This window comes from Choloepus didactylus, chromosome 10 (genome assembly GCF_015220235.1).
Source record: "Choloepus didactylus isolate mChoDid1 chromosome 10, mChoDid1.pri, whole genome shotgun sequence".
NCBI lineage: Eukaryota > Metazoa > Chordata > Mammalia > Pilosa > Megalonychidae > Choloepus > Choloepus didactylus.
The window spans coordinates 110,334,785-110,350,382 of record NC_051316.1 but is presented as its reverse complement, the minus strand read 5'-3'; the positions used below and the strand labels follow the sequence as shown (position 1 = coordinate 110,350,382).

The 15,598-nt window shown below is 38.5% G+C and overlaps 1 protein-coding gene across 5 annotated transcripts in view; it reads left to right on the top strand.

Moving 5' to 3' along the window:
- Window positions 1–15,598, top strand: part of SUSD1 (sushi domain containing 1) — a 177,539-nt gene that overhangs the window by 11,636 nt on the left and 150,305 nt on the right. The gene's annotated exons all lie outside the window — the stretch shown is intronic.

Below are 15,598 nucleotides of genomic sequence, written 5' to 3'. Positions count from 1 at the left end.
TGAATGGCCATAAGGCCAGTGGAAGAACTTTAGGCCAAGGTAACCGGGTTTCCTCAGCTAATTTAGATAGTTTACATTTTAAAATGCCATTTGTTTTCTCCACCTTTCCAGAGGATTAAGGGTGGTAGGGACAATGGTAATGCCAACTTGTTTGTAGAGCCTTAGTTAGAGCTTTAATGACCTGTTCAGTAAAATGACTCCCAGGTGGGAGTGCATTTTCTAAAAGTTTTTTTAGCAGCTGTTACAGCATCTGCCTTATGACAAGCCTTTGTGTATTGAAATGTTTGAGCCCAACTGATATAATGAATTGTCTTATCTTGGCCTTTTAAAACATTTAGATTGTTTATTACTGTGCAAGGCTTTTTAACCTAAATGCTACATTGTTTATGGGCAGTCAGGTATCTGGAGCCCGTCTTGTAAGAATACTGATGCTAGGCTTTTAACTTCAGCCTAGGGGCCTGGAGGGCATTTAGGGTGGCATTAAAGCTCTGTTTTATGACCTTAGGTATAATTATAACTGCTCGCTCTAGGTCATGTGTTCCTAAGGAAGATATGATGATGCAATGAAAGAGGGGAACCCTTGTATTCTGGTGGGTCAGGTGTTTGGGGATCTTAACCCTCTTTTGTCAGTTTGAGGCCCTGTATAAAAAAGATAGTAAGTTAGCCCTTTCCGACTGGCATTTAGGGTAGATAATGTATGGCACATCACAGGATTCAGTCTAATTTACTGGTAGGTAATAAAACCTTGTAGTTATCTGCAGATTATAAAGGGAATATAAAATAGCTCAGATAATGAATAGGGACAGAATCTGATGACTCACAGGAATGTGCTATAATTTTCCATTGAAATAAAAAATTTCTTTACAGTCACCCTTCTTTTGATCAAAGATAATCTCAAAAAGATTATTCTCAATTATAAAATAAGACTTATTTCATTAGATTTGGCCTGATTATTTTTATTTATTTTTTATTTTTTTTTATTGAGATTGTTCAGATACCATACACAACTATCTAAAGATCCAAAGTGTACAATCAATTGCCCATGGCACCACCATACAGCTGTGCATCCATCAACACAATTATTTCTTTTTCAATTTTTAGAACATTTTCACTACTCCAGAAAAGAAACAAAGACAAAGAAAGGAAACTCACATCCTCCCATATCCCTAACCACGACCCCCCCTCCACTATTGATTCACGGTTTTGGTATAGTACACTTGTTACTTTTGATGAAAGAATGTTAAAATACTACTAACTGTAGTATATAGTTTGCAATAGGTATATATTTTTTCTCTATATGCCTCTCTATTATTAACCTCTAGTTATAGTGACATATATTTGTTCTAGTTCATGAAAGAGATTTCTAATATTTGTATAGTTAATCACAGACATTGTCCACCACAAGATTCACTGTTTTATACATTCCCATCTTTTAACCTCCAACTTTCCTTCTGTTGACATGCGTGACTCTGAGCTTACCCTTTCCACCACCTTCACACACCTTTCAGCACTGTTATTCTCACAACATGCTACCATCACCTCTGTCTATTTCCAAATATTTAAGTTCACCCTAGTTGAACATTCTGCTAATAATAAGCAACCGCTCCCCATTCTTGAGCCTCATTCTATATCCTGGTAACTTATATTTCATGTCTATGAGTTTACATATTATAATTAGTTCATATCAGTGAGACCCTGCAATGTGTCTGTGCCTTTATGTGTCTGTCTTATTTCACTCAATATAGTGCCCTCAAAGTTTCTTCTTCAACCCATTTCTTTTAAGATGGTTTTATTCAAACACTATACATTCCGTCCTAAGTAAACAATCATTGGTTCCCTGTATAGTCACGTATTTATGTATTGAGCACCGTTGCCACTCTCTATATAAGGACATTTCTTCCACAAAGAAGGAGGAAGAGTCAAAAAAGGCAGAGGCAAAATAAAAAGGCAAGAGAAAGAGAAAAACAAACAAACAAACAAGCAAACAAAAAAACTTGATAGCTAGAAGGTGACTAAAGGAACGATAGCATTAACCTAAAGTAGAATAAAGAGTCAGACAGCATCACCAATGCCTGGAGTCCCATACCCTTTCCCTATTCCCCACCCCTCCATATGCATTTAGCTTTGGTATTTTGCTTTTGTTACATTAAAGGAAGCATACTACAATGTTTCTGTTAATTCTAGCCTCTAGTTTGCATTGATTGTATTTTCCCCCCAATCCCACCCTATTTTTAACACCTTGCAATGTTGACATTCATTTGTTCTACCTCATGTAAAAACATATTTGTACCTTTTATTACAATCGTTGAGCATTCTAGGTTTCCCTGATTTACACAGTCCCAGTCTTTATCATTTGTCTTTTGTTCTGGTGTCCCACATGATCCCAGCCTTCCTCTTTCAACCATATTCAGTCATCTTTGTTCAGTGTACTTACATTGCTGTGCTACTATCTCCCAAAATTGTTTTCCAAACCTCTCACTCCTGTCTCTTCCTTTCTGTCTGCAGTGATTCCTTTAGTGTTTCCTGTAGAGCAGGTTTCTTATTCACAAACTTGGTCATTGTCTGTTTGTCAGAGAATATTTTCAGCTCTTCCTCATATCTGAAGGATAGTTTTGCCAGATATAGGATTCTTGGTTGGTATTTTTTCTCTTTCAGTATCTTAAATAGATCACCCCACTTACTTCTTGCCTCTGTGGTTTCTATTGAGAAATTCACACATAGTCTTTTGTATGTGATAGATCATTTCTCTCTTGCTGCTTTCAGGATTCTCTCTTTATCTTTGATGTTTGATAATCTGATTATTAAATGTCTTGGCGTAGGCCTATTCAGATCTATTCTGTTTGGGGTACGCTGCGCTTCTTGGATCTGTAGTTTTATGTCCTTCATAAAAGATGGGAAATTTTCATTGATTATTTCCTCTATTATTGCTTCTGCCCCCTTTCCCTTCTCTTCTCCTTCTGGGACACCAATGATACGTAAATTCTTGCTTTTCATTTTGTGTTTAAGTTCCCAGAGACGTTTGTATTTTTCCATTCTTTTCTCTATCTGTTCTTTTGTGTGTAGGCTTTCAGGTGCCTTGTTCTCCAGTTCCTGAGTGTTTTCTTCTGCCTCTTGAGATCTGCTGTTGTATGTTTCCAGTGTGTCTTTCATCTCTTGTGTTGTGCCTTTCATTTCCATAGATTCCGCCAGTTGGTTTTTTGAACTTTCAATTTCTACCTTATGTACATCCTGTGTTTTCATTATATGGTTCAGCTCTTTTGCCATATCTTCCCTAAACTTTTTGAATTCACTTATTATTAGTTGTTTCAATTCCTGCTGCATCACAGTTGAAGTGCAAGTTTGTTCCCCTGACCGGGCCATAACCTCATTTCTCTTGGTGTAGGTTGTAGTTTTCTGTTGTCTAGGCATGGTTTCCTTGGTTACCCCAATCAGGCCTCCCCAGACCAGAATGGGCTAAGGTCCCAGAAGGAAGAAATATTCAGTATCCAGTTTCCCTGAGGGTGTGTCTTAGGAAATTGGTACACCCTCTGATGCCTCAGGTCACTGTGCTTTTCTGCCTAGCAGGCGGTGCCTGTTAGCCTATAATTCTTGACTGGTGTAAGGAGGTGTGGCTCTTTTTCCCCAAGTTCTGAATGAAAGGCAGGTAGTAGAGCTGGGCCCCACCCCCCTCCTCTTAGAGAAGATAGACCCCCTAGGGGGAGGTCGTTAGCATTTCAATTGTCTCTCTCTCTCTCTGCTTGTGCTATCTCCACCCTTCTCTGAGTCACAGCACTGGAAATTGAAAATGGCTGGGGCTTTCTCCACTGAGCCGAAAAAGAAACAGATAGTCCCCTTCAGACCTAGTCCAAGGCAACCCTTCAACTCTCCAGGGTCAGTCATCACCCAAAGCCTCTGTCTGTTTTTTTGGGATTCATACCTGTAGTGAGCAGTTCACAGTTGCTACTTAAAACCCCAGTTGGAGCTCAGCTGAGCTATATTTGCTTGCTGGGAGAAAGCTCTCTGGCACCACAAGGCTTTGTAGCTCAGGCTATGGGGGAGGGGGTCTCATGACTTGGATCTGCAGTTTTTACTTACAGATTTTATGCTGTGATCTCAGGCATTCCTCCCAATTCAGGTTAGTGTATGATGAGTGGACGGTCACGTTTGTCCCTCTGCAGTTATTCCAGATTATTTAGTAGTTGTTTCTGATTTTTTTTTAAGTTGTTCCAGGGGCACTACTTAGCTTCCACTCCTCTCTACGCTGCCATCTTAGATCCTCTATCTTGGCCTGATTAATTACATAGGTGCAGTGAGAATGGTAATTTACTACGTAGGCTTTTTAAAGTTTGCTTTGCTGATAGTTTTTATAAGGAACTTCTGATTCGACTTCTATTTTTTTAAAAATTACTGTATTTATCAAATAAAAAAACATTTCCAAACAAAATAAAGCAAAGCAGTGGGAAAAACAAATATCCTGAAGTAATGAACTATGGTTCATTCATTTTATTTTGGTATGGTAGGAGTATGTTGGAAGGAATAAAGTTATTTCCAAGTGGACTTTTAAAAGCCACTTGAGGCCAGGAAGCCAAGCCAAGAACTTGACACCAGATTTCACCTGTAGTTCAGGAAGTAACTTTCTTTACTGACTTGTAAGGCTAGGAACCCTGGAGCTAAGTACCAGATTAGTTTTGCCAAGAGGGTTTTGTAAGCATTGAATTTATAGTTTTTTCTTAAAAGTGTCTGGTTTCTTCTGATTAAATGTGCATCATTCTTAAATATAATATTCCAGTAAAAGATGATTGGTTATAAAACTAGTATCTCCAATTATGTCCTGTTAACAAGGAGGACAGATTCTGATTGAACCTATATAAATAATTATTTTGCCATAAAAATAAGAATATTCAATAAGAGTGTTCAAATTCTGGAGGGTCCAGGCAGAGAGGAAAAAAGTGAATATTTTCTGAATTATAGATAACTTAAGGGAAAAGAGGAAGGGATTTCTTATATCTAAAAATAGAACATTAAAACATTGTCAATAATCTGAACAAAACTATAGTTATTCCTTACCAGTTTATCTAGTCCTAGGTGGTTAGTCCTCATTTTGCTCAGTCTTTTGTCAGCAGTCTCATAACCTGTTGGCTTCTTTGCTAGAATTCTGGAATCTTGATTTTAGTCCAGTAGCATGGTTTCAATTATTAAAGCAATGTCATTAGAGGCTTGTGCCTCAGAGTACCTGGCATAGTTTTTCAGTGGGTCTTTGATACAGTCTTTTTTTTAGAAGATGAAGCACTTTGGCCTGTAGGTAATTGCAAGGGTTTTCTGGGTAGCATCAGAATAAAAATTGTTTGTAATTGATAAAAAACTAAAATGGCCGTGGTTAACTTATTACTCTTTTATAAAAGTGGAAGTTCAGCTGAAAGTTCATTGCAAAAATAATGTAATTGAGAAGGAAATTTGTTTTTTTCTGTGACAGGTAATATTTTTTGAAGAATAACTGAAATTATGACCAATAACACTAAACTGTTGTCTAATATCAGGCAGATCAGTACTAGGACATCTCATGGACAGTGAAGATACTGACAAATCTTTAGGGACTTCATACAATTTCTGAAATGTTTATGTTATAGCACTTTACCCATTTAAATCTAACAGAAAGTTAGAACATCCTATTTAATTTGACATCAATGTCCACGTAACTCATAACATATTAAATAAACCTAATTATTTCTAGCACCTTGTATTTTGCAAGGTGAATGAACATAACCTTTGTGATTTTCTAGGGGACTTCTGGAAAATCCCAAAGATTTCAAGATCAATAAGATGTTATTTAGCATTTAATTTGGGGAAGGCTAACTGTCAACATTTGTTAGGTTCGTACATTTTGTTAAATAAGAAAATGGGTCACTGTGTGTTCCGGTTTGCTAATGCTGCTGTTATGCAATATACCACAAATGGATTGGCTTTTATAAAGGGGATTTATTAGGTTACAAATTTACAGTTCCAAGGCCACAAAGATGTCTAAACTAAGGCATCAACAAGAGGATACCTTCTCTGAAGAAAGGCCAATGGCATCTGGAACACCTCTGTCAGCTGGGAAGGCATGTAGTTGGCATCTGCTGGTCCTTTGCTCCCGGGTTGTGTTTCAAAATGGCTTTCTCCAAAATGTCTCTGGGCTTCTTTCTCTCTTAGCTTCTCTCAGGTCTCTGCTTTGTTCTCCTGGGGCATTTCTCTCTAAGTGTCTGAGGGGTCTCTCTTAGCTTCTCCAGAGCAAACTCTGGGCTTCATCTCTTAGCTTAGCATCTCCAAACGTCCTTCTGTCTGCATCTCCCAGCGTTTCCAAGTATCAGCATCTGTGTGGGCTCTTGAGCTCTCTTAAGTTCTCCGGTGAACTAATCAAGATCCACCCTGAATGGGTGGGGCCCACACTTCCATGGAAATAATTTAATCAAAGGTTTCACCCACAGTTGGGTGAGTCACATCTCCATGGAGACATTCAATCAAAAGGCTTCACCCAAAAAAATTGGATTAAAAGAGCATGACTCTTTTGGGGGTGCAAAACAGTTTCAACCTGGCATACTGTGAATAATATTTTGTTCCCTATTTAACCAAACTGACAATAAAGGATTTTAAAAGTAAATAGGAGTCAACATAATTGTTCTAGTTTGCTAATGCTGCCGGAATGCAGCATATAGTTGTGCATTCATCATTACAATCAATTTTTAAACACCAGAAATGGATTGGCTTTTATAAAAGGGGGTTTGTTTGGTTACACAGTTAAAGTCTTAAGGCATTAAAGTGTCCAAGGTAACACATCAGCAATCAGGTACCTTCACTGGAGGATGGCCAGTGGCGTCCAGAAAACCTCTGTTAGCTGGGAAGGCACGTGGCCGGCGTCTGCTCCAAGTTCTGGTTTCAAAATGGCTTTCTCCTAGGACATTCCTCTCTAGGCTTTAGCTCCTCAAAAATGTCACTCCTAGTTGCTCTTGGGGTGTGTGTCCTCTCTTAGCTTCTCTGGAGCAAAAGTCTGCTCTCAAAGGCCGTCTCCAAAATGTCTCTGTAAGTTGAAGCTCCTCTCTCAGTTCCAGTGCTTTCTTCAAAGTGTCCCTCTTGGCTGTAGCTTCTCTTCAAAGTGTCACTCTCAGCTGTACTGAGTTCCTTCTGTTTGTGAGCTCATTTATATGGCTCCAGTGATTAATTTAGACCCACTCTGAATGGAAATTATCCAATCAGAGTCATCACCCACAGTTGGGTGGGGTGCATCTCCATGGAAACATCCAAAGGATTCCAAAATCTAATCAACACTAATATGTCTGCCCACACAAGACTGTATCAAAGATAATGGCATTTGGGGGGTCCAATACATCAAACTGGCACAAAGATCTGAAAAAAAAGCAAAAAATAAAAACCATACTTAGTTATTTTAAAAGTGAAAAGACTTGTTTTTTTTTGTTGTTTGTTTTATTTTCTGATTTTCTTTTTTTAAATTCAATTTATTGAGATATATTCACATACCATACAGTCCTCCAAAGAGTACAATCAGTTGTTCACAGTACCATCATATAGTTGTGCATTCATCACTATAATCAATTTTTGAACATTTTCATTACTCCAAAAAAAAAAAAATAAAAAGAAAAGTAAAAAAGAAAACCTAAAACATCCCATGCCTCCTTCCTCCCCTATTATTCATTTAATTTGTGTCCCCAGTTTTCTACTCATCTGTCCATACACCAGATAAAGGGAGTGTGAGCCACAAGGTTTTCACAATCACACAGTCACACTGTGTAAGCTTTATAGTTATACAATCATCTTCAAGTATCAAGGCTACTGGGTTGCAGTTTAACAGTTTCAGGTATTTCTTTCTACCTATTCCAAATACACTAAAAACTAAAAAAGGATATCTATATAACACATAAGAATAACCTCCAGAATGACCTCTCTACTTCATTTGAGATCTTTCAGCCACTGAAGCTTTATTTTGTTTCATTGTTCTTCCTCTTGGTCAAGAAAGCTTTCTCAATCCCACGATGCTGGGTCCAGGCTCATCCCTGGGAGTCATGTCCCACACAGGAGGTAGGGCAGTGAGTTCACCTGCAGAGTTGGCTTAGAGAGAGAGTCCACATCTGAGCAGCAAAAGAGGTTCTCTGGGGGTGACTCTTAGGTACAATTAGCTTCTCCTTTGCAGTAACAAGCTTCATAAGGGCAAGCATCAAGATCGAGGGCTTGGCCTTCTAAATTGGTAAGACTTATTTTTGTAAAACAATAAGGGATGGGATCAATATAAATATCACTAAGGTTATTCTGTTAAGACATAGATCTTTGCTTTTTAGGAAGATTATTCAGATGGTCAAGAAAACCTTTTACAACCTCAAATAAGAGCAGACCAGTAATCTAAGAAAATTTTATTATTTTAACAAAAGCAAAACTAAATTCTAGTTTTGCAGGAGGATACTGTCTTATAAGAAAGCTCTTAAAAATTGCACAAGCCTGTCAAATCTTAGCCAACCTTGACCATGAATATTTTCCATAAACATTTTCCTTTTCCATAAACATTTTGCAACTTTTTATATCCATTTAGGTTTTTTTTTTGTCCTACATATTCCTACTTCTCATTCACTGATAGCTAGTCATTTTACTTTCTCTTTATCCTTAACTTACTTTTCCTTACTTACTTTCTCCTTAACAAAGCACATTCTACATATCTTAAGTTACTAAAAAGATCTTTGAAATTGTCTTTAAACAATATCCTACAAAACACAATTATTCTTAAAATAAAGTCAGAGTAATAACTCAATTTGTTTAAACACAAATTTACGTTTTTTAATCATTTTAAAGATTTAGTACCTATAGTTCTAGTTTATTTTATCAGTAAAGCTGTATAAATTTAGGGAGAACATACCCAAGTAGAGTAAAATTGTGTCTGTATTGTACTTAATGATATCAGACAAAGGCAGTGGATTCTCTGCCCGGTGCACTCAAATGATCAATTCCTGAGACACTGGGGTTTCAAAGAGAGAAAGAGTTTTAATGCTAGGTGTGAAGCAGGAGATCTGTTTCCCTGAACTGCAATAATTCTGATAGTTTTAGAGTATCAAAAGTTGGTCAGGTTTTAGATTAATGAGCACAATGGCTTTAGAGGATGTAATTAGATGTGGCCTAATTATTGAGCATGTGCAGATTGATTACATACTTAGTCATGGAAAGCATACAAGAAAATGGTGTTCTTAATAATCATTTATTAATCATTATTTAATCATATTATCAGATGGGTATAATTTTTAATATTATAGTGAGGAATAGGTGATTTATAGGTCAAAGTTTAAGCTACTGTGCTTGTAAGGTGGGCCTACTGTGTTTAGATCCAGCTTCGGTTATCCAGATAATTTTGGACTTGGAGGGGGTTAGTTCTGGGCTGACCCAAGACCCTTCATTAATAAACATTAGGGGCTGTATTTAGTGATCATTTAGACTCTATAGTCGAAAAACCGGATAAAATGGTTACACGTGAGGGTCAGTCACAAGGTTTTTGCAATCACAGGGGCACAAGATAAAGGCTATACAATCATTATCAGATCAAGGCAACTGGTTTACAATTCAAAAATTCAGGTATTTCCCTCTATCTACTCTAATATACCAGAAAGTAAAAACGAGTATCTGTATAATAATTCAGTAATCATAATCATCACTTAATCTTAACTTCTTGGTTACATTAACATTGATAATATAGAAGGCATAGCTGTTTTTATTTTACTAACAATATAAACTAGTACTGTTTATGGAAGGTTTGTCTGAATTATGTGAACTTAATTTTTTTTTAACATTTGGTTTTAGTTCTATGAATATATATATATTTAATTGGGAATATTAGAAATTTGGTTTCCTGGACTTGAGGAGTATTAAATTATACGTAAGTGCTTATTTACTTTTAAGCCAGTTTGAGTAGAGCTCTTTTAAGGAGTTTTTAAAGTCAATTTGGTAATACCATCTGGAGGTAGGAAAATATTATACATCAAGCATATGGACAGACAAGTTGAGACTTATAGCTTTGATTTAAAATTTTTCAGTCATCATTCAGAGATAAAAACACAGAAAACATAGAAATACAAAACTCACTAATTTATATATGCTACTCTAGAGTTTTGCAATTTCTTAGTAGATTCGGAGAACCAATTAAAATAGGCCTCCATTTGGCCTAATTTGGGAGCCTGCTTTTTCAAGTGTTCTTCTACTGTAAGTATTCTTATTCATCTGAAAAGTTCCCCATAAGGGCCCTTGTAATTCTAGGTTATTCTTAGTGATGTCCTGCTATTAGTAAGTAGGGGCAACTCCTTGCCCCATAATTCTTAAACATACAAGTTGCTGAGCTGCCAGTTGGCCGAGTACGCTTAGAATTTGAGGATCCCATAAACAGCAGCAAAATCCTACGGATCCTATAGTGGAAATGCTGTGAACAAAACCAAAGGGTAAGGACTGACAAACTTGGCCTGGTAACTGCTGGACAGGAACTCAGTGAGATCAGAGAGCTCAGATACGAAAAGAGGGGAGCTTAGACCTGAGAGGAACTCACTGATGACTCTGATAAGACAGTGAGATGGATAGTGAGCACGATGGGTGCCAGCAGGAGCCATGCCTGTCATTCAGGCTATTTGCAGAGTCATCAGCCATTTCTTTTGGGTCCCTTCGTGGTTGCCAAAATAACTGTTAAAATAGAAACAAGCAAAATTTGGTTCTCTCTCAGTTTTATTGAATCAATTCATGAATTGGGAAGATTCCAATCACCAGGAGGTAGAGACAAATTCCACTGATCAAAGAGACTAGCGGATTTTTATGGACAGAACAAGGAAGTGCCTTGGGAGGAAATTTTCATTGGTTAATGCAGATTTACATTCCCTAATATGGTTAGTGCCAGTGGTTGCTTAGCAATGAGGAAGTTAACTGGCCTCAGGATGGGGAATTGGTGATAGCTGATTGGCTGATTTAAATTCTGTTTTCCTGGCAAGCAGGCATTTAGAGGGAATAGAAACTTGGATTTCAGTTGTGCTGACCTGGGGCTTAGCATGAGTGCCTTCAGTTGTGTGTACTAGATTTTATTTATTAATACATATAATATAGAACTTGCCATTTTAACTGTTTGTAAGTGTACAATTCAGTGGCGTTAATTACATTTGCAACGTTGTGCAACTGTCACCAATCACTATCCATACCAAAACTTTGTCGGCACCCCAAACAGAGCCCCTGTACCCAAGGATAGTTCTTGATGGAGAATGTCAGGCCCTGGTTGGGTTTGGGTGGGAAATATATGATGGTTCACATTGCTCACAAGTATTACATTGTTTGAGTGAGTACAATGCTTTCTTTGTCTCGGGAAATTTAAATAGAGTTGTTTTTTTTTTAATTTTACTTTTTTTCTGTCAGGGATGTTGGAGAGGGGAGAATATGGGTTTCCCATGTTCATTCCATCTCTGGAATTTGATATAGTCTTTTAAGGGCAATGCACTTGACGTAGCATTCTAGAGGACTTGGGAATGCTTACTCTTCCTTCCTTTTAGGCCCACTTTGCATATTTCCCAGGTCATTTAATCGGTTTCCACACATCTCCACAAGCTTGAGAGATAGAATCTCATATAAAGGTTGTGCAGCAGATTTGTTTGGCCCATCTGTGAATGACTGGGGATTACATTTAAGAAGGATTTAAATTTGAGTGCTCCATTTGTGCTTTTAACCTTTCTTGACAGTGAATGAAATCTCTTCACCGTATTGTTAAAAGTCCATCTGCGATTATTTCAGATGTGCACTTATGAAGTTTTGCTCTCATATTGCCATGAAGAACGAGAGCAGCTTGCTCAGGCTGGCATCCTCCATTCCATCCCAAGTAGTACATGTCTACTAGGTGTGGGGCAGAGAGGAGGGACAGGTGAGCAGGGCTGACAGTGTGAGGCTGAACTTCCAACTTCTGAGTCAGGTACAACGAAGAAGGCTGGGGGTGTTGCTGGGAAGGCAGGATATGATGATGTAAATTGAGATGTTATGTTTTCTAGAATATCAGAATAAGTAGGCATCTGTCCACCAGAGATATTGCTTTGAATTTTTGCATTGTTGCAGTTCTCCATAACACTCCTCATTAGAATAAATGGAACTTGTCTAGCTGTCAGTGTTAGTACGTTTGTTTATTCATTAGCAAAGAGTTGTTGAGAGATTGTTATAATAACAGCTGACATATTCTAACAGCTTAACATGTATTCTTTAAACCTCGAAACAACCATACAAGGTAGGTCTCCTATTATCCTCGTTTTACAGATTTATAGGGAACTGAGGCACAGAGATTGTCAGCTAGTAAGTGGCAGAGCTGGGTAGTGTCTCTCTGGAACCCAGACTCTGAACTTCTGTGCCAAATACCAGGCCCTGTCCTAGGCATGTTACCTGACTTATTTCTAAGAATAATAGTAGTATGTGGAAGTCGACATAAAGATTCATGTAAATTCTCTCTTGCATTCATATAGTGCTTTAGATTGTGCTTTAGATTTCATGCAGCTTTAGATTTCATGCAGCTTTTCTTTTCACTTAATCTTCACCACCTGATCTCTAAAACCAAAGGCCTGCGAGTTTAACTTGCCAGAGACCACATAACCAGGGAGTGAAAGGAAAGACTCCGGCCCAGGTTGAGACCCAAAACCTGACTCATCCTCTCAGAGCAGGATATGGTTTTAGCTGGCTGAGACACTGCAGAGTGAAGGGAAGAATCCAGGATGCAGCCCCAGCTGGCAGATGCAATAGTTAAGAAGGGTATTTGTCTGGCTTTTCCTCCTGCAATTTTGGATTCTCCAACTCTCCAGTTCTGCCAATAATTCTTGGTGTTCCTGGGAGGTCCTCATCTCTGTAGCAAATAGCTCACTCATTTACTACATAGCAGCCACCTCTGTTCTCAGGCCACTGAGTCTGCTGATGACAGAGCTGAAGTCACTGTTGATGGAGGTGTGAAGCTGCCTCCTGCCACAGCTGCTCCTCAGGGCGGGATACTGCTCATGGAGAAACACCTGGGAGCTCCTTTGAAATGCACTTTCTCAGGCACCAGCACAAACCTACTGAATCCGAATCCCTGAAGGTTCTGTGCTTTAACAAATTCTGCAGACAGGTGACTAACCTTCTCATTTGCACTAGATTGAAGGGTTTCCTGGGACACGGGGCTTGAGGTATTAAAACTGGATTAAGAATCTGGTAACCCTGTGTCTGGGTGATTCTCATCTGAGCTCGGGCTGTTGAACAAATGGGCCCTGTTGGGTGGTCAGAAGCAACCTTCCTGTCCGTCCTTGGATTGGGGTTGTGCTCCCTGCCTCTCTTCCTTTAGGATGAGTTTTCCCCCAGGAGACCATTTTGTCCCTCAGGCAATTAGGACACAGTGGGCTGCCCCATCAGGCCCTGCAAGCCAAGCTAATCATGGCAGAATAATAAGCTTCCGCTGAGGCCCCACCTCTTCCGCTAGAAACCACCATCTTTTCTGCAGCTGGCTTGAGAAATGTTGAGCAAGTTATTTAATCCTGGTGAGCCTCTGTTTTCCCACCTATAAAATGGGGGGTGGGGTGGGGTAGAGGATACTTTCTTCACTGGGTTTTTATGAAAATTAAATGGAATAGTGTATCGGTTATATGCCTAGTACCAAGCTGACAGGCTACCACTATGTTAGCGAGAGAATGCTTATCAGCTTATCTCTATTTAAAGACGATTTCCAGATAAAGGTAAAATCATAACTCTCATACAAAATGAGCACACATTAAAGAATGTGTTTTTTTTGTTTTGAAGGAACCGGGCAGATGTTCAAAGGAAAAGTCAAAACAGCACAAATTTATAAAGAGTAGAGGAATGTTGAGACGAATTGCAAGGGGAGACAAAACAAGTTTTTCTACAAGCTGGGAAGAAGTCAGTTAAGGTCACTACTGTTGTAACAACTATATCACACTAATGCAAGATGTTAATAATAGGGTGTATTTTATGTACTCTGTATTTTATTCACGATTTTTCTGTAAATCTACAACTTCTCTAAAATAAAAAGAAAAAAGAAAAAAAAATCACTAACAAACAGGGCAGAATTTACGTATCTATCAGTCACAACTTATAGAATTGCATAATCCTTCAAAGACAATGAACAGGGCTAGAAACAGACAACCCAAGGGATATACTATAGAGGCTGCATAGTTTTCCACTGAAACACAATTTTTTTTTTCTGTATCTCAAATCTCCCAATCTCACCATGGGCCAGTGAAATTGATTACTCTAAACCTCAGGCCCTTAAAAATAGAAAGGGCCCTCTTTGTTTGGGTGTCAGGAATGACAAACATTGTGGTGTCCCACTTCTAACCTTGCCGTCTCCCATCCTGGCTCTGATGGCAGAAGTCTCCCAGCCCAGCCCTTCCCATCTGGCCTGGATATGCTGACAGTGAACGTGAGGTTCACGGCGGGCCAGGCCCCTGTAGCTGCTGGACTTCTGTCTTCATTTGCTTGTTTAAAAGGGAAGCAAATGGCCTAAATCGGGCCCCACCCAATACATGCTCTAAACCAGCGCAGGCTGTGCAGCAGTCTCCTTTGTGATCAGGGTGAGACTGATCACCCTGCTCGTAAAAATAACTTACAGACTCAACATAATGTCTACTGTCTACCGTTTTGTCTTTTGGATTTTATATGTCATATTTTATTTTATTTTTCTTTTCCTCTCTCTCTCTTTTTACCCTTACTGATAGTCTTCATTTCTACACTCTTCTCTAAACCTCTCTCTTCTTGCTTTTCCTATCTGCCTGTAGTGTTCCCTTTAGTATTTCTTGTAGAGCAGGTATCTTGTTCACAAACTCTCTCAGTGTCTGTTTGTCTGAAAATATTTAAAACTATTCCTCATTTTTGAAGAAAAGTTTTGCCAGATATAGAATTCTTGCTTGGTAGTTTTTGTCTTTCAGAATCTTAAATATATCATACCACTGCCATCTCACCTCCATGGTTTCTACTGAGAAATCCACAGTAGTGTTATTGAGCTTCTCTTGTATGTGGTGGATTGCTTTTCTCTTGCTGCTTTCAGAATTCTTTTTGGCATTTGATAATCTGATGAAGTGTCTTGGAGTAGGTCTATTTGGATCTATTCTGCTTAGGGTACACTGCACTTCATGGATCTGTAATTTTATATCTTTCATAAGAGATGGGAAATTTTCAGTGATTATTTCCTCCATTATTCTTTCTGTCTCCTTTCCCTTCTCTTCTCCTTCTGGGACACCCATGACATGTATATTTGTGTGCTTCATGTTGTCCTTCAATTCCCTGAGACCCTGCTAATATTTTTCCATTCTTCTCCCTATCTGTTCTTTGGTGTGTAGGATCTCTGATGCCCTGTCCTCTAGTTCCTGAATGCTTTCTTCTGCCTCTTCAAATCTGCTGTTGTGTGTCTCTATTGTGTTTTTCATCTCTTTTATTTTGCCTTTCATTCCATAAGTTCTGCCATTTGTTTTTTCAAGCTTATGAATTCTTCTTCATGTCTTCTTTATTATTATTCATCTCTTTTGCCTCGTTTTCCTTCAGCTCATTGATTTGATTTACAAGATTTGTTTGAACATCTTTAATTAGTTGTTTCAACTCCTGAATCTCA